The 18,673-nt window shown below is 46.6% G+C and overlaps 1 pseudogene; it reads left to right on the top strand.

Moving 5' to 3' along the window:
- LOC135361738 (NADH dehydrogenase [ubiquinone] 1 alpha subcomplex subunit 1-like) overlaps positions 1-18,673 on the top strand; it is a 177,028-nt pseudogene that overhangs the window by 20,854 nt on the left and 137,501 nt on the right.

Here is an 18,673-nt window from a genome sequence, read left to right as displayed (position 1 = left end):
CTGTACCTTCCTCTTACTGCCTCATCCCATGCATATATTTATGTGTGTTCACATTTAGGTATGAACATGCACTAGTGTGCCCTCCTATGCAGACATGTGGTTCCTGAAATTTTAATCCATCCGCCGCTAAGGTGCATAACCAGGACAGACTGATGGAAAGTTTTTAATGCTTGAAAGAGCAGACATGATAGTCATCTTACATTATAAAGAACACCAGAATACTCTATGAGAAATATTTCTGCATCATGTGAGGAAGTAATGAGATGTGAATGGGGCGAAAAGCCGTGATTATTTCATTAAGCACGAAGGTACTGATGAGAATGCGACGAAGAATCAGAAGGGAATCCTGGTGGAAACAACTTTTGGCCTTGAAGGAGAGAGGTCTGAACAATGAAAGCATAAAGGAGGAAGGGAGAACGCTGGAGAGGGGTTGGAGGATGACTTACCCTGAGGCCCACCGTGCTGGCGAAGGAGGCACCATCTGGACCAGGCCCTGAGAGGCAGGTGGCTTTGGATGTGCGGCGGTGTTCGCAGAAGGCTGTTCGGGTGCAGGAGTCCGTGTGTGCACAGGCATGGAGGTGGGCGTGTCCAGGCGGGGGCGTGTCCAGGTGGGGGGGCGTGTCCAGGTGGGGGGGCGTGCCCAGGCTGTGTGTATCCTGGGGCCTGTTGTGTGCCCTTGGACGGGCGAATCAGCACGGGACTCAGCGGGAGAAGTGGGTTGGTTCCCATCTGGCCGCTATGTCACAAATACACAAATGAGTACAGCCGCTCACGGAAGAGCCCTCAGGGCACACACTTCTGCCAAGGTTGACATTGCCCAAACCATGGCTGGAATTCCCTTGAGGGGATTACTCTCAGAGCCCATGCAGCAGCCACAGGGAAAAGAACTCTCATTGCCCCAGCTGGCTCATTTCACCTGACAGTTTCTAAAATCTCTCACACAGAATATGTCACTCTACTAAGCATCCATAAAATGCACTGTGAGCCTGAAAAGCTTTTGCAAAAGAAGAGCTTGAAAATGGAACCTCGAGCAGCAGAAACTGTGACTTCCAAACCCCAGGGCTTGTTTGAATTATCTTCGTAGTCCTTTATTAACAACGTCAACGTGCAAATATGTGAGATTCCAGGACGGGCAGCTCTGGGAGCGGTGGGTTCTACTGGTTCCAAGTAGCAAGAGAATTCCCTTGTCTTAAGGACCAGATCCATTTGGAATATTCTTTATTAATCACTTATTACAGCATTAATATAACTCTAAACTACCTATCTGTGATGCTGGTGGCACTTTCTTCTATCATCAGAGACTTGTCATAGTGTTCATCCTGAATTCAATTGCTTCTCTCCAACTATTCCAAGCTAACTCTGGGTGTGTGTGTCTGTGTGTGTCTTTGTGTCTGTGTGCTTCTGTGTTGTCCATGTTGAAGTCCTGGCTCTATACTGTTTTCCTTATTATTTAGGATCCCGCTGGAAGGACATTACTGTTTTGTGAAATCAAAGTTCACATGTTGACTGAGATTATGTGGGTTGAGGGTCCTCTGAAAGCTTGCAGGCTGGGGCTGCCTCAGTGGTATTTGATGGCCCAAGAGATATAAATCCTTGCAACTGTTGGTCACTAAGCAGAAAAACCAAAGTGGTTTTCAAACCAAACTGGTTTGAAATGTGCTCTGGCTTCCATAACAAAATACCAAAGACTCCATGGCTTAAACAGCAGAAATTTATTTGCTCACACTCCCAGAGGCTGGAAGTCCAAGATCAAGGCTGGTTTGGTTTCTTCTGAGGCCTCTCTCCTTGGTTTGCAGATGGCCACCTTCTCCCTGTGTCCCCACATAGTCTTTCCTCTGTGCATGTGCTGGTCTATGTCTTAATCTCCTCTCCTTAGAAGGACAGGCATATTGGATTAGGGCCCACTCGTATGACCTCATTTTGCCTTAATTAGCTCCTTAAAGGCACCATCTCCAAATACAGTACTATACTGAGGTACTGCAGGTTAGGACTTCAACATATAAATTTTAGTGGACACAGTTCAGCCCATAACAGTTTGTTCTAGGTAATGCATTTAAGACTCATTTCCATATATTTCTCTTACCCTTGGATGAATTATGCAAGAAGTGGCTAGGTGAAATGTCTGGCCAGTTAACATCATCATGATCAATTATAAAGACAAAATTTGTTCCCTTTGCATTCTTCATTGCTGGCTTCTGTGCTTTAAATCTGACAGCTATAACAGTTCAGAATTCTACTAGTGAGAGTGTCAAATCTCTTTCTGGTTTCAAATAGTACATTTTCATCTCTACCAATTTGACCCAGCGCCAATTGCAAGTAGGTAAGGTATGATTCTCATGTTTGTGAGACCACAGGGGCCCCTAGTTTTCTGAGCAGGACCCTCTAGTCCTGTGGCAGAGGGCCGCATCGCCTGCCTAGTGGCTGGACCTATTGTTCCCTCTGATGGAGACAGCTCTCAGGGTCAGCCAGACCAGTGGCCAGTCTCGGCTTCCTTCCTGCCCATGCCCATCTTCCATGGGTGTTTTGCTTACACTTCTCAAGTTCACATTGTCCATGATGATCCTCCAAAGGGTTGGCTATCTTTGGAGGTACTTTTGGCCTGAATTCTGCCCTGGATTTATGGGCTTTATTTTGCTTTGCAATTTTTGACATTTTCTCCTATGAGTTCTGTTCCCATAGGAATTGACTAAGGTGAGGACCAGGTGGAGACAAGGTCTCTTTCTCTGAGACTTTTTCTTCTGTTTTATGCTCTTAAATACAATCCACTTGGCCCTTCCCTTAAGAGCACTGATTCTTTTATCACTGGAGTTCCACACACCAGGGTTTGAATTTTCTAGGCCACCACTTACTGGTCAGGTGAGTAGGAAAATTCAGTTTGCATCTCTAGGTCTCAGCACCCTCTCCCATAAGGTGTAGTAGGTAAGTGATAGCACCTATTTCCAAGGCTGCTGTTAATGTTAAATGTAAAACTCTTAACGCAGAGCTCAGTACTGAGTAGGTGCATGGAAAATGTCAGCTACATGATTATTGTTACTCTTATTTGCACATGCTGTGGCATTTCACAAACCTAGTATTCCTTTCCTAGGCTCACCTCATACAAACCCGCTCTATCTCTTGACTCTACTCTGTGATGCCCCCCTCCAGTGACCAGATGTCAGACCACCAGACCACCTTCTCTAATGGCTGGAAAATTCTGGTTTTCATTGAACCAGTCTGTTTATTGAACTTTGGCAACTTCTGCTCTCCATTCTGCCCTTTGCTGCAGAACAGTTCAATCTGGCTCTTCTCATGTTCCTCCAAGACACTCCCAGGCCCAAAGTTCCTTAGACTGCTTCACATCTAATAAACAAATCCCTTCTCTGTCTGGCCACTCTCCCCTACATATTCTCTGCTGCTTCCATCCTTCTAAAACTGTGGATCTTAGAAAGAAACAGGATGCTCCAGGTGAGGTCTGGCCAGCCCAGAGCAGAAAGGGCCACCACGTCACACCATACGAAGCACCCTGGAGCCCTTTCCCTTAGCTAGTGGCCACATTACACTTTCATCAATAATGCATTTATTGTTAATGTAATCCTGTAAGGTTTTTTTCCTCTTTAATTTCTGCTGCAAAAGACAAGTCTCCTATACTCTAAACTTGCAGGGGAAGTTAGGGTTTTTTGCATCCAAATGTACATAACCTAATACTGCCTTTATTAAACATTATTATAGAATATTTAGGCCATTATCCTATCCCATCAAAATCTTCTGGTATTCTGTTTGTAAGTCAATAAATGTACTCCCTGCAGGGGATGGGTCATCAGTAGATCTGAGGAACAGGTTGACTACGTTGTTGTCATGTCACTGAGAAGTGGTGGACAGGACAGGGCTGAGAATGGGGGCCTGGAGGGTGACCGGAGGGAGATACCCACCACATGACACCAGTTAGAATTCTGGGCTCAGTCAACCAATTGTGAAGCTACTAAACTTGTTCCTGAACGTATTTCTCCATTGTGGCCTCTAGGATTTCTTCGGTGGTGTCTTGCTGAAGCCTAGCGAAGCTGCTCACCATATTTCCTTGATTTACCATTCTCAAGCCCCTGCCATAAGAAAATGAGATCAGCTGCCTGTGACCTGCCTGGCTTCTGGAACATGCTACTTCTTTTTCTGAGGTCTTCTAAAGCATGATTTTTGGCATTTTAGAACCTTGTCAAGGGTAAACTTAAGGGTCAGAGTTTCTGGAGTTACCTTCTTGCCCTTTTTGGCCGCCAGAACCTGCCGTGTCTATGAATGCTGGAGCAGCTCACCGGGGCGCATGTGCTGGCTGCAGGCTGCAGGTCACTGAGGTGGGAGGCAGGACCCCGCTTGCTTCATCCAGGTACCCATTCACTGTCACCACCTCCCACCCTGGGCCTCAGCTGGCTCACGTGCTGTCTGTGGTCCTTGAGAGGCTTTACTTTTTTTGTGTCAACCTGGCTAGACCGCAGTACCCAGATATTTAGCCAAACATTATCTTAGATGTTTCTCTGAAGTTATTTCTAGATGAGATTAAAATTTAAATCTGTAGACATTGAGTAAAGCCGCATGCTCCCATAAGGTGGGTGGGCCTCATCTAATCAGTTGAAGGCTGAAATAGGAAAAAACTGAGGTCCCTTGAAGAAGAGGGAATTCTGCCAGCAGACAAACTTCTGACTCAAACTGCAACTCTTTCCTGGGTCTTCAGCCTGCTGGCCTACCTTGTAGATTTTGCACTTGTCAAGCCTCCATGACTACATGAGTCACTTATTTAAAATAAATCTTTCTCTTTCTCTTTTTTTCCCTCTCTCTCTATACATATTCTGTTGGCTCTGTTTTTCTGGATAACTCTGACGACTACAGTCCTCTGCTCAGTATTAGCATTATTTTGACTGACAAAATAGATAAAATAGAAGTGGAGGAGGTTCTGCTTTCTACCATGAACCCCACTCTTCTGTTTCTCTGTAGCCCATTTTGATTTGTTCCTTCCTGAGAGTGCTCCGCCAGGGCTCTGTTGAGTTCCCTTTAAAAACATGAGCTGAGCACCTACTATGTGCAGGGCACCGGCTCCCAACAGGCGGGTAGGCACCGGCTCCCTTTTGCACCAACGTTCCATCTTTCATTCACGTCCTTTCCATTTGAGCTATGCACCCAGATCATGCACCATGGGCTACGACACTCTCCATAAGCATCCAGCTCTTCTTCCTCATAAGGGCCATGTCCTATTGTGGGGGAGAATTAAGCATCTGAGAGCCTCCCAGCCTTCTTGAGCCATCCTTTCCCTAGGGACTCCGTCTACACAACCATGCTTTTTTGGAGCCTTCATTTCCTGGAGTCGGAGGAACACCTGACCTTCTCCATCCACCGGAACGCAGCCGACAGGGTAGTTACCAGCCCAGGTCCGGGGTCAGAGAGCCCTTGGTCTTAATCTAAAATCTGCTACTTGCTTGCAGTCTGATCTTGGGCAAACTTTTTGACTTTCCTGGGTCTCAGTTTCCTCATTAGTGGAGGGGCTTTTGACAGCGTGCACCTCGTGTGGTGGTGACTAAGGATTACGTGAGAAGAGGCAGCTAATTATTCAGCAGTGTGCCAGGCCTGGGAAGGGTGGCTCCTGGTCTCATCAGGTGCACCCTCCTGGGCCTTCCAAGCTGTTCTCCTCTCCTCACCCATCACTCCCCCTGGCAGTCACTGGTATCGTTCACGGGCATTCCTGTCTCTTTTCTCTTGCACAGACAGGGCAGAATTGTGGTTGCCCAGCCTTTGTGAAGTTACACATGGCCATGGGACTTGCTTTGGCAAAAGAAATGAGTGTTGGACACGCAGCGTGAGAAAGAAACACATATTTGTTGGGATAAGCTACTAAGATATGGGAGGTAGTGTCTGTTACCGCAGCACAGCCTAGCCTGTTCTGACTGATACACTCCTTAATCGTGACTGTCAGAAATCACGGAGCCAATACCATCCTTACATCTGTAGTATATGTAAGTAGTATTTATTATATGGATGTATTTGCATAAATATATAGAAATGGATACATGTACAGAAATATATTTAAATTCCTAAAAAGTTATTTGAGGGAAATTTTTTCAGTGCTCTAGTTAGCTTCCTATTAAAAATAGGAATTTGGGGCAGGTGGTAAAATTGCTTAATCTACTCATACTGGCTGCAATTGGAAAATGGCCAGAGAAGTATGGCCAAGTTCCCAGTCCAGGGCTTGACCCTGAGCTGGATTCAAAACCCCCCAGAGGGCACTGAGAACAGAGCATTCATTGCATTCTCCTTACTGTTTTGGAGAAGGAGATGACATCACACCTACCTGGCAGTGCCTCTCGAAAACTCCCCTTGGCCACTTTTCTCTTCCTGAACCTCTGCTCTGAGAGGCAGCCTTGTCTCTTACTACCTATCCCAGCATACTCTTCTGGTCCACTCTGCTTCACCTCCATGTCTCCCTTCTCCTCCACCCCGACTTGGGGTCTTGCCCTCTGGACCCCTCTTCCTTCTCTTAGGCAGCTGGCTGGTGAGGTTTCTTTGCTTTGCTCCAACTTTTATCTCTTCCTCACCCCAAAACCTACTGACGGTTACCCCTGACATCTTCAGAATCCACCTTCCTTGGAAGGGATGGGCAGGGGGATTTTATACAACTTAATTCAATTTTTTTTATGTCTTCACTGATTGATTTTTTTTCTGAAAATCATTGGTGTTAGATCTTTCCCATCACAAAGAATGAAATTCTATCTATTTGATGGGGTTCAATCTTTCCCTGTTGAATCAATAGCAGTAATATCCAAAAGAATCAGAGTTATTTGCTAACTATACCTGAGCTGTTTGGCCCTTTCAAACCTCTTCCCCAGATTACCCTGAGCAGATGGGTTGATGTGAGTCCCTGTGAAGGTCTTTTCTGCCTTGAGAGCAGGTTGTTGGCCAAGCCCAGGGGAGAGCCATTTGGACCTCACTCTCACAGAAGGCAGGTCCCAGGAAGGTCCCCAGGGCATCCAGTGAAAGTTTATTCACCCTCCCCTGGGAGCAACTCTGAGACTAGCAGAACTGACAGTCTCATAGCTGTGAACACCAGTATGTACCATTTCATGCAAGTCAATGTGAAGATCCATTGATGTTCCCGCCAGGGATTCAGAGACCCTTCTCCCTTCCCTGCATCAGCCTGCAGCGGCAGAGTGGCACTCTCAAAGCTTCAAAGGAAAGAAGGAAGAGATGGGAGAGGACAAAAGTCTTTTGCAGAGTGGGAAGGAGACCCAGATTCTCAGATTCCATCCAGGGGTAAGAAAGGGAAAGGGGTTCGCTGCAGGCCAGGACACTGGAGAGACTCCCGTGCCAAGATCAACAACCCCTCCCACCCCCGGCCCTGGCCTCCGACATCTGCTATTTTTATTGATGGGGCTGTTGGAGAACATGGTTTTGGTGTGTGGAAGCACAGAGGTCCCTTATGCCACACGCCAGAACTAGCCAGATGTGTCCACGCAGACCAGGAAGGGCTGGGCAACCGTGAGCCTGCCTGGGAAAGGAAAACCATTCTTGAGTAAATGGCTTTCGGGGGTTGGGCAGAATTTATACATCTGGTAGTTTTGTTCCCCCATAGATGTGATTGTGCATAGGGGTCAAAAACAAATGCCTTCAGTTCTGGCTTTTTCAGAACCCCAGGCGGGTTACTTAACCTCTCTAAAGCCTGGGTTTTATCACCTAGAAATGGAGACAGAACCCATCTCCTGTTCCACACCTTGTGGAGGGACAGTGCTCAGGCCAGTGCCAGGCAGGGAATTAGCAGACAGCCCCAAGCTACAGCCATAGGTTTCCTCAAGCTGGCTTCATGCCCATGACCTTTCATGGAGGCACAAACAAGCCTCTGAGTTTGTTCAGAATCCCTTGCAAGGAAGTGTGGGCTTTGTCTTGCCTTACATTTGATTGATCTTACGGTGAAGGCATGAGAACGCCACACTCAAGGCGGCACTGCTTTAAGTTGAGTGACAGTCACTTGAGGATTTCTTACTATTCGGGGCTTTCCGAAAGGTTTCTGTGCTTCAGTAGTTTTTGTCTTATAAAAGTTTCCCACCTGCAGTTTAGTTTATAATTATTTTAAGAGCTTTTTATAAATGATTTCCTTTGCACTCAGGATAATTTACAGAGTCATCAGTCACTTCACTGCAGCTGTGAGCTCTACCCGAACGCAGCAAACGCACCTTGAAAGTGAAACCAACTACAAGTGGGAAGCAAGGAAGACTGTCTTTGAGGGAAGTAGAAATGACTGTCCTGCAAATGGCGTATCTACTGATGGAAACCCTCGCCGTTTTCTAGAAAAACATCCAAAATGATTCCCTAAGATTTATGTGACTCTCATAAATGAAATGAGAATGATTTCAGCTTCAAAGAATTATTCTGGTCTAAAAATCACACGAGGATGTCCCTGTATAATTTATTTAACATAAGGGCGAAGGCAAGCCTGTCTTTGTGGCGCCCCTTCGCCCTCCAGACTGTACTAACCCTGTATCCGGTTGGGAATTTTTTGTGAGTGGACGTTAGCTCAAGTCCCTTGAGCTAAAACTGTAAATGAATCATACAGAACGGGCTGACAAAGTGACTGCGCTTCCCAAATTCGAAAATGTGACTTGAACGTGAACCAGACGTTTGTTTTCCCAAACCCCACGAGATTCTGGAAGCGTCAGGGCCTCCGGAAGGGCCGGGCTGTGGCCACTCGTGGTGGGGCCCGCGTCCCCTTGGACCACGTGGAAGGAGTCAGAACGCACCCCAGCCGACTCCCGCCTTCCCTCTATCTGAGTGCCGTTGAGCGCTGGGTTTCCGTGAGAAGTTCGGCGTTAGCCTCGGGGCTTTACTCCTTACACCGCTACTAATTCATTACTTTATACGCGCAGTCGCCCTTCTGAAAGGAGAATCTTGTTTCAGAATTGCACCTGGACATTTTAAAGTAAATATGATGCAAATCCTTAGCAGGCCTCGGGTGCACATGAACTTCAGAGGGAGGAATGAATATGTAAGACTCTGCCCCGGAGCGGGCGGGGGCGGGGGGGGCGGGGGGGCGGGGGCGAGGAAAATAATTTGCATAATGGTGTTTGCCGCCCGGCGAAACTGAAACCCAGGCTGTGTGGGTGGGGCCTTGTTTCCTAACGTCAGCGCTGCCGCCCCCGGACGCCCCCACTGACACATGGCGCCCTCCAGCCGCCCACAGAGGCAGTGGGATGGCAAGGCAGAGGCGCCGGGGCACCGAGTGTGAAACCAGAAGAAACACCTGGAGCCCGCGCTGGGCCTCCGCCTGTGCGGACACGCGCGCCGCTGCCCTTGTCCCTGGCGCGTGGTCGAACCTGTCTCACTGGGGTCTCCTTTTGGGTGGCAAGACACGTCTCGATAAATGGGGATAAATCATTTTTAAAGAGTTGCTGCTGCCGCTGCTGCCTTTTTTTTTTTTTCTTCCTTTCTCCCTGAGTCAGCTTCTGAGTCGTCAGCTTGAGTGTTCCAGAACCTGATCCCCGAGGATCCGTGTAGCTCCTGGCCCACTGTTTTCCTCGAGAGGATGGCTCAGAACCCCAACGTATCCAAAAGGGGGCTCCGTGGACCAGCAACTTTGACCTGCTTGATCTGTACACCTGAACCATTGCAGGGCGTTCAGGTTACTAGTAATTTGACAGTTGCACGAGCTAAGGGTTTCTGTCCTGTTCCGCCTGCTAATGGCCCTAAAGTGGCAGGGTGAGCTGGAGGCGTAATAGCAGAATGGTTTTGATACAGGAGTGATTTGCTCTAAGTACCAGATTTCCTACTGTAAAATATATGTTCTCCTTATAGAGTTGTAGGAATAGAAGCCTTTGGCAGCCTCGTTTCTTTCTGCTGTGTGTTCCGCGGGCAGATGGCCTGCACCCTTGCTGGTGGACGGTGGGGAACCACTGTGCAGGAGTGGTCCCTCCCGGAAGGTCTGGGACCCCGTGATGTTCTCAGGGACTCTGAAGTCCACCTGCGTGTCAGCCATTGCAAATAGCTAAATAACGAACGGCTCTGGCATCGTGTTTTCTGTGACATAGGTGCTCTCAATGTAAATAATACAGATTCTTTTGTACTTCTAGCTAGACTTGCATTGTTCTTTTTTAAGTCACCAGATAATAAAAATATAACTGCTATCATAACGTGGGGGGTGGGGATGGTAACAGGCTCAGAGTCCGAGAGTCGCAGCCCGCCCTGAGACAGGCTTTGGTGTGGACAGGAGGGCTGCAGGGAGGTGGTGATAACAAGAGAGGTGCTTTCTGGGAACTTTCAGTTATAAATTTCGGTCACTGTTCATTTGACCTCAGGATGAACACCATGGTACTAACTTTCATAATGGGTATAGCTCTTTCCCATCAACTGCTTATTTAAAAATACTGATTTTTATGCAACACTGAAAAGAAGGTGATGCACACGTGTCCAATTCCTGTGGGCATTTGTGGGGTGTTTGCACTGAGACCTTACGGATGAGGCCAAAAGATAAGAGCAGGAGGGCTTTATGTAGTTAATTTAAACTTTTTTTTTTTTTTTGAAGATTTTGTTTATTTCTTTGACAGAGAGAGAGACAGCGAGGAGGGAACACAAGCAGGGGGAGTGGGAGAGGGAGAAGCAGGCTCTCTGCTGAGCAGGGAGCCCGATGCGGGGCTCGATCCCAGGACCCCGGGATCATGACCTGAGCCAAAGGCAGACGTTTAACAACTGAGCCACCCAGGCGCCCATAATTTAAACTTTTTAACCGGTCTGTGTTACTTTTCTTGTTACATTTTGGAAGAAGGAGGAAAAAACAGTTTTAAAACTAGAATTGGGTTAGTTCGTGTGCTTATTTCCACAAACATTACCTGGATGATTATTATGTCCCAAGTACCATGTCACCCTAGGGAATAGTGCTCTTGTCCTTGGGAAGTTCACAGTTTGGAAGGGCAGACAGTTGTGAAAGATAATGTAATATCAACACTCATGTTTCCAGAGGGCCGAATGTGTGCCAGGCTCTGTACCAGGTTTACCATGGGAATGATCTCATTTCATCCTCACATAATCCATGAGAAAGGTCCTATTTTGAGCCTTATTTTACAGATGAAGAAAATGAGGCACAGAGAGGTTAAGTAACTTGTCCAAGGTCACACAGCAGGTAGGTGGCAGGGCCCGGATTTGAAGCCACATTGTTGGATCCCAGAGTGCATAGGCTTAACGGCCATGTCACTAAACCACTCTATGAATGAAGCACTTCTGGGAGCAAAGACACTAACTCTGAGGGTTCTGTCTGCTGGCATCCCCAGCATGTTCAGAAAGGAGTTGAGGTTTAGCAAGCCAGGAAGGGTTGGGGCTTCAGTGTTGGTGGGTGGCTGCTTCTGCTAATGACAGGAGAAGAATAGTGTAAACCAGGACCATTTGTTCACACCCAAAGATACATCATGTTTTAAAGGACCCTGGTTAGTTTCAGTCTTCTTAGATCTCATCCAGTGTTAATCAGTGAGGCTGGCATTCCTGTCCCACGTTGTAAAATGTCACTTCTCATGCATGCAGTTTGGGGCATAAAGTGGGTAAAAATATAACACTCAACAGAATATTTCATCAAGATATGCTGCCTGGGAATTTCACTTATTGGCACTAATATGCTTCCCTTGAGTCATGAAAAACATGCTTTTTGGAATGCTCTGACATGAGTAGCAATCACCTGAAAGATGCAGAGCCAGGCTGTGGGGAAGCCAGGTGCCCCTCCTGCCCTTTGGTGGCATTTACAAGTTAGAAAGCAGCTGGGAAAGAAGAATTGTATCCCCATAAGAACTAAGCCTGCAGTGCCTGCAGCCCACAGCCCTGTGCAGGCTCCTTCTGGGCATTTCCATGCCTGCAAGGCAGGAAAGGGGTGGGCGTGGGGAGGAGATGTTCAGAGCAGTAGCGCCTCGGGGAAAGCAAGGTAGTCAGGGCTCCATGGAAAGGAAAGATGCAGTTGAACCTTGAAAGCCTGGTATATGGAGGGAAGAGAGGGAGCCTCAGAGGCCGCCGAATAAAGGCAGAGGCCGGGGCAGCTGTGAGCCAGGAGAAAGTCGGGCTGTCCTCCTGCAGGAGCAGGAAGATTTTATCTGCATGACAGCAGTGACCATGTGCTTCCATCTTTGTCCCCATCTCTGGCCTGTCCTCTCCTTCCCTACCCCATCATGTGCTATCTTATTGGTGCTGTTATGGGCTAAACGGCGTCCGATTCCAAATTCCTCTGTTGAAGTGCTAACCCACATCAGAATTCGGCTGTATTTGGAGATGGGGTCTTTAAAGAGGTGATTAAGTTAAACTGAGGTCATTCAGGTGGACACCAGTCCAATGTGACTGGTGTCCTTACAAGAGGAGGAGATTGGGATACAACCCACGATAAGAAAGACCACGTGAGGATGGAGTGAGAAGGCAGCCATCTATAAGCCAAGAGGCCTCAGAAGAAGCTGAACTTGCCAACGCTTTGATCTCAGACTTCTAGCCTCCAGAATTGTGAGAACATACATTTCTGTTGTTTACGCCCCCCAGTGTGTGGTGCTTTGTAATGGCAGCCTGAGCAAAATCATACGAGCGCCCAGTGTATGTTTGTTGAATAAAAGCAAGCATAGATGGATGGAAAGAAGAAAATGTTTCATGGCTAGGGTAAGAGCAAACCATACGGTCTTTCTCAACCTGGGCAGAGAATTTAAATTCAGTGTTGGAGGCAGGAGGGCACACTGGAGGTCCTTGAGCAGGGGAGTTCCACGGCAAGAGCAACCTCATAGGAAGACTAGTATTGTAAGGCTCTGGAGCTCTGAGCTAGGGAGAGGAACCAGGCCTGGGAACGACAAGAAGCCTTGACAAGGGGCTAGTGGATTGCTGATGGGCAATGGGGAAATGACAGGGGTTCTGGCCTTCCTTTTATGTTAGTGTTCTCTCCTGGAGGGGCAGACAGGGATCTCTGATGGACCAGAAAATTGGAACTCTACCTGGAGACAAGCCCACAAAGGCTCTGATCCAATTGGACAGAGACCAGCTCCCCTCACTTGTCAGGTGAAAGTGAATAAGCTATCCCCAAAGGAATTCAGAATTCACACCTTCATTATATCTGCAGGTAAAATTTTAGGGGGATCCGGTGTGTTCCCAGCACCAGACAGAGGCTTTTCACCCTGGAAAGCAAAGAGTGGCTGAGTTGGGGTACCCATGATCAGAATCCGTTCATAGACCAAAGAGGCCATGAAGGGGGAGGTGCATGGACAGCAGTAGGGGGCCGCCTCTCAGCCTGATGGGCTCCTTGGCAGGACTTGGCCACCGGTGTTTTCTCTTCAGCCCCTGCCAGTGGGAAGCTGGTTGGGGTTCCCTCCCTGGTCCTTAGCTTAGGCGGATCTTGGTTTCACATTAAACTCCTGGTTCAATGTCATGGCCCTTTTTGTTTGTACTCAGAGCTGCACAGTGATGAATGAATGAAAGCTCAGGGCAGATCAAATGTCAAATCTCAGCAGATGCCCTTATAATTAGAGTTGTTTCTACAAAGTGAACCAAAGCTTATAGTATCAAGAACACTGTTAAAGAGTACACTTTGATCAAAGTTGGATTCATATTTCTTGTTATTTCAGAGTTAGTCTCTGGGAACACCTTTCAAAAGCCCTTGTTATACTGAGCTGTTCTGAGTCTCAATAAGAAACCGATAATGTCAGGAAACCTAGAAGCATTATTTGTTCTAATATGAAAATCAAGAGCCTTTGTATGTTAAGCTCTTCAAGCATTATTCTGTTCTACTTGGTCAGATTCCACAGCATAGAATATGGGAGCCCCAAAATAAAATCCTTGGGGAAGAGGGAACTGGTGTTTTGTAAAATGGCTGGATGAGAAATAAATTTGAAGATTGGGGGAATTCTAATAATTAAATCTTGTAGTCCCTGGTCATTACTTAGTCAACCGTTTAACTTGGGTTTCTGTTATTTTCTTTATAAACATGTAATAAAAAGGAGTCTCAGAGGGTCACACCTGGGAAGCCTGGGGTGACATCTTTGGGAGTAGGAGTTTCATCATGTTAGGGCATGGAGGCACTCTAAGGGCTGCCTGCCATTGGATTTCATCGGATCTTTCCATATACGCTTCTGTGTCTTTAGGTTAAACGGGAGAGACTATTGAATGATGCCAAATACTTCATGAAGGAAGAATCCGTACTTGTAAGCCCTCTCCTTTAAGAGTGGATAGTATACATCTGCAGAGTCATTTCTGATTTTAATTAAGAGTCTTTTGGTTAAAAGTGACAGAAAACCCAACTCAAAGTGGTTTCAGCAAAATCTAGAATTTACCATCTCACATAAGTAAAGAATCTCAGAGCAGGGTTGACGTAGGCACTGTTCAAATGAGGTCAAGACGTTTGGTCTTCTTTTTCTTCTCTCCTTTTGGCTCAGTTTCTCCTGTGTTGACTCCCTTCCCAAACAGCCTCAACTCTAAATGGTCTCTGGGTGGCGGCCACTTACTTGTCCTTCAGGGTCCAAATCCAGCAGAAAAGGGCTTTTGTCCCAGAATTCCCTGCAAAAATGCTGATTCCTTCTGACTGGACCAGCTGGCTGGAAGAGGGACCATGGTAGCTCACAAGGTATAGCCCCTTAATAATTGAGCATCATGTCCATTGTTCCTAAACCCAGTGTGAAATTAGTGGCAGGACAGTTCCTGTTCACAGACTGTCTTCGTTGTTTCTCCTACCTCCTCCCAGCAAACCCCAGCTCCTGGTGCCAGGAGCCCACGTCTTTCCTTATTGGCATAAAATGTTGTCATTTGTGTCTGAGGAGGATTTATTTGATGCATCCACAGTTGTTGGGGTTTTTTTTCTGTGACGCCGACACAGGAGCTTTGTCTTTCTAACTTTTTCTATGTGTCATTTAGCTAGAGGCAGTGAATTGCTTCAAAAGGACTTAGCAATGCTGATGAAATGTTTTGTCCACTCTTACGCTCAAGGAACAAGCCCTGACTTAGCAGAAACACAGGTTCATCACCCACAGGTTCATCTATGTTTGCCAATCAAGAATGCCACAGGGATGTTCGTTCCACCAGGAGTCCCCTTTCCCCGAGTTAACCACAAAAAGGGTTGACTGAGGCCCCTTGGCAAAACAAAACAACCCTGCATTTCTTTGTCATCCATGTTCCAGGCATATCCAGTGAGTTCCCAATGATTACAACCAGCAAGCAGGTGGAGGCTGCTATATTATCTGGTAGATTTCACTGTTTATCGTGATTATTTACTTGACTTTCAGTCCCTCGCTGTACTTTTCAGGAAGACCCTTGTTCTGCTAGAGCCCTCACAGTCTGTTTCTGATCAGTTAAACCGGTCTTGATCGGTGCTAAGTTCACATTTCAGCCTTGATTTATGCCTTCCCTATCTGCAGATATGTTCCTTGTTACCCCATACAGTAGAGGCCTCTTCTCATTTACAAGGTAATTGGTATCAGGAATACCTAGCAAGGCCCTGCATGCTAATGTCACAAGAGAACAGGACGTGGAGGGTAAATAACCATAAAATTCCTGATCGCTGGGGCATAGGTAAAAATCACAGGCAAATTCCCTGTGTTGATAATCCCAATTTTTTAATGTCCTTCTTGAGTAGAGAAAACATAATATTGAAACTATTCCAAGTAAATGAGACTCCATGGAGTTTAGGACAAGAGCTGTAAAAGAAAGTTCCATGGAAGTGGGCCTAGGCCTTTGATGAACACCTGCCCACAAAAATAAACTGCGCCCTTCAGGCTGTTTTCAAGAGAAAGTGTGGCCATCAAGGTCAGCGTATGGTCATTCATTCTCTATTCCCTCGATCTCATTGGCCCTGAGCCTTGTGCTGGGCTAGGGAAGGGTCCTGAAGAACAGTGTGGTGGCCAGATTAAAGAAGAAAGGCAGGATTCACATCCTGCTGAGGATTAATAATGATCTCATGTCTTAGCTGGAACGACTTTAGCTGGGGCCTGGTCTTAAAAGGAGAAATACAGGTGTCTCAGCCCTTTGTCCATCTCTGAGCCTGTGAACCTCAGGGGACACCCAACCATCTGATCACAGCCCCTCATCCTTCTCCAACACCCCAAGCTTTGCCACAAAGTTTCTAGGAGACATTTGTGTCTTTAATGCATTTATGGGTATATCTAGCAAAATGCAAAGTCTTACTGATAAAATGTGGACTTTTCCAGTAGAAATGAATAATATCTTACAGATGGACAGAGACCAAGCCCACTTAAAAAAATTTTTTTAAATAATGTATAATTTTTATAAGATCACAAATTACATTTATTTCATCTTAATCTCTGTCCTCAGAGACATTTGAAGACCTGGAGTGGGTTCAATTAAAAAAAAACCCCAAATGAAACAGCATTTGAGAAGGTGTTTTGTGTGTGTATTGTAAGACTTTATAGTGAATGCTTTTGTTTTCTTTTCCCCCATTTATACAGACTTTTGTTCTGCTCTTAGATAAAATACTAATAAACAGGAAGTTGAAAAAAAAATGTGGTGCAATTGTTCTGAATGTTGTTTTTCTTGCGAGGCTTTATGAGCCACGCCACACCGTCCTATTCAAAGCAGTCCCTGTAGGTGGTGGTGTTAATACAGAAATGAAACAACCAAGTCGGCCTGAGGCTGCTCTGCAGCTAAACGCCTCCCACTGAGGCCTCAAGTCTTCAGAACTCGTGGGGCTGCTCAGATATTCCAGCAGTTTCCTCTTTATTTGTCCTGAACCAAGTTGCAGAATTTTAAGGAGGTGAAAGTTAAGGCCATTCCTATGGAAAATATATTTTTCTTCTTTCCTTCTCATACTGAGTTCACGAGAAGATTTTATTTCCCTTGAATGTTCAGAGAGTGTGTGTGTGTGTGTGTGTGTGTGTGTGTGTGTGTGTAAAAGCCAGCAACAATGCAATAGCATGTGCAAACTTTATTTATCTTTAGGACAGTTAACTAGCTACAACCCTGGTCTGTTGCCATTTGAACAAGTTGGTAAGAAAACCCAAATCTTGTTCCCTTTTTTTTTTTTTTAAAGAATGACTTTAATAATCATAGCAACAGTTAGTCAGTGGCACGAGCTGTGACAGAATTATGGGCAAGAACAGATACCTCAAAGAGTAACCCTCACCTCCCCAGGGCCTCGGCCCGCAGCAAGTCCCAGCCTGGGTGAGCTGGGGTTTGGAAGCTGCAGCCTCTGGAACAACCAGAGCTGGACTGGAGAAGCACAGGGATGTGCTCATTCTTGGGAAGCAGTTGTCACTCAGGGTGTAATGCCGCTCGGCTCTTCTAAGACTGCACTGGTGGGGTTTTCTGTCTCCCGGGGGCTTCCACCTCTGTGTGAGGGCTTGCAGACCTCGGCCTGGAATTTTGGACCCTCTGGTCTTTGCCTTTTGCCCCTCGCTAGGCTGCCATGTCCAGGTTTCCCATAGCTACAGAAGCCAAGCAGGAAATAGGGGTGCAGAGTTGCAGGAAGGGAGGGCTGAGGAAATAAGAATTTGAGGGAGGGAGCAGGGACCCTGACAGGGAGATGGGAGATGGAGACAAAGAGAGCCATCCCTCTCTCTGCAGACGCCCCCCAGAACTCCCCTTCCACCACCACCATGTGGGTGTTTTAATTTACTCCCACCCGGCCTCATCTAAACTGCCCCACCTGCTCTAGTCAAGCCTGTACAACCCCAGACAGTTGCCTGTCCCGGGCCTGCCCTGCTGTCATTTTGTTTTTGTGTTTATTACTAAGTGAAACTAGTGTTAAAAACTAGAAGAAAAAGGTAGAGATGCAGTCCCAGGGGCGGGAGGCTGGGCAAGAGCGGAAGGGAGAAGGCTGTGGCCAAGTGTAAGGATCTGCCTCCAGGGATCCCATGGGTCTGAGCTCTGAGGCCATTTTAAAAAACTGTTGTTACTGTCAAAAATTAGGAGGGACTAAATAAATGTCTCCTCTGTTACTCTGCACCTGGAGAAAAGCAAACCCCTTGGGCATACTAGGATTTCACCAATCAGATATCCCATGAGCTCTTTCCCTGAGTTTAGCCCATTTTGGGGAAGAAGCGGGATCTGTGTAAGTGTGTGAACAGTCACCAAGGTTCCGGAGAAAGGGTCCAGAGGGGAAAAGGCTTCTACATTGAGTTTAGTATTTACAGGACCTTTTATGGCACAGCCGTAAAGAAGCCTGATTTTTACAGGATTAACCATGCTTCCTTTAGGAGTGAGGCAGCCATTGTTCCCGGAGACAGTGAGCAGAGTTTTTTACGTTAGCACATTGCACATTCTAGGATTGGGACGGAGATATTCAGTACTCTCAATACTATTTTTGATATTTTATTTTCTGTTCAGAGTCAAGAGCTGTAGCCACTGAAGTCAGCCCCTGTCAGTAAATGAAAGGTTCCAGCAATGAAACATCTAGATGTTTCCGAGACCAGACCCCTGCCATATCTGTGAACAGAAGATATTTGGGCTCAGATTTCATGAATTATTAAGTTTTTTCTTAGATGACTGAACTCCGTGGTTAGAGAGCAGATAAGTTATTTTTCTCTTTAATGCTGAGCGTTTTCACTGATTTCAGTCTTACTCATTAGAAAATAATCTGCTCACCCACAGATGCCAGGGGTTCCAGAACACAACCGCTCTACCTTCTCCTGTAGACATTTTAGACCTTCCTCCCCCCACCCCCTGCTGTGGCTTTCACAGTCAAATGTGAGTTGACTTACAGTCATTGGTGAGTGGTATTTTC

This window comes from Mirounga angustirostris, unplaced genomic scaffold (genome assembly GCF_029215605.1).
Source record: "Mirounga angustirostris isolate CCGP_5_RB_7025 unplaced genomic scaffold, mMirAng1.0.hap1 SCAF_10, whole genome shotgun sequence".
Taxonomy (NCBI): Eukaryota; Metazoa; Chordata; class Mammalia; order Carnivora; family Phocidae; genus Mirounga; species Mirounga angustirostris.
Note: the sequence above shows the minus strand (reverse complement) of the source record. Positions and strands in the feature narration are given on the sequence as shown.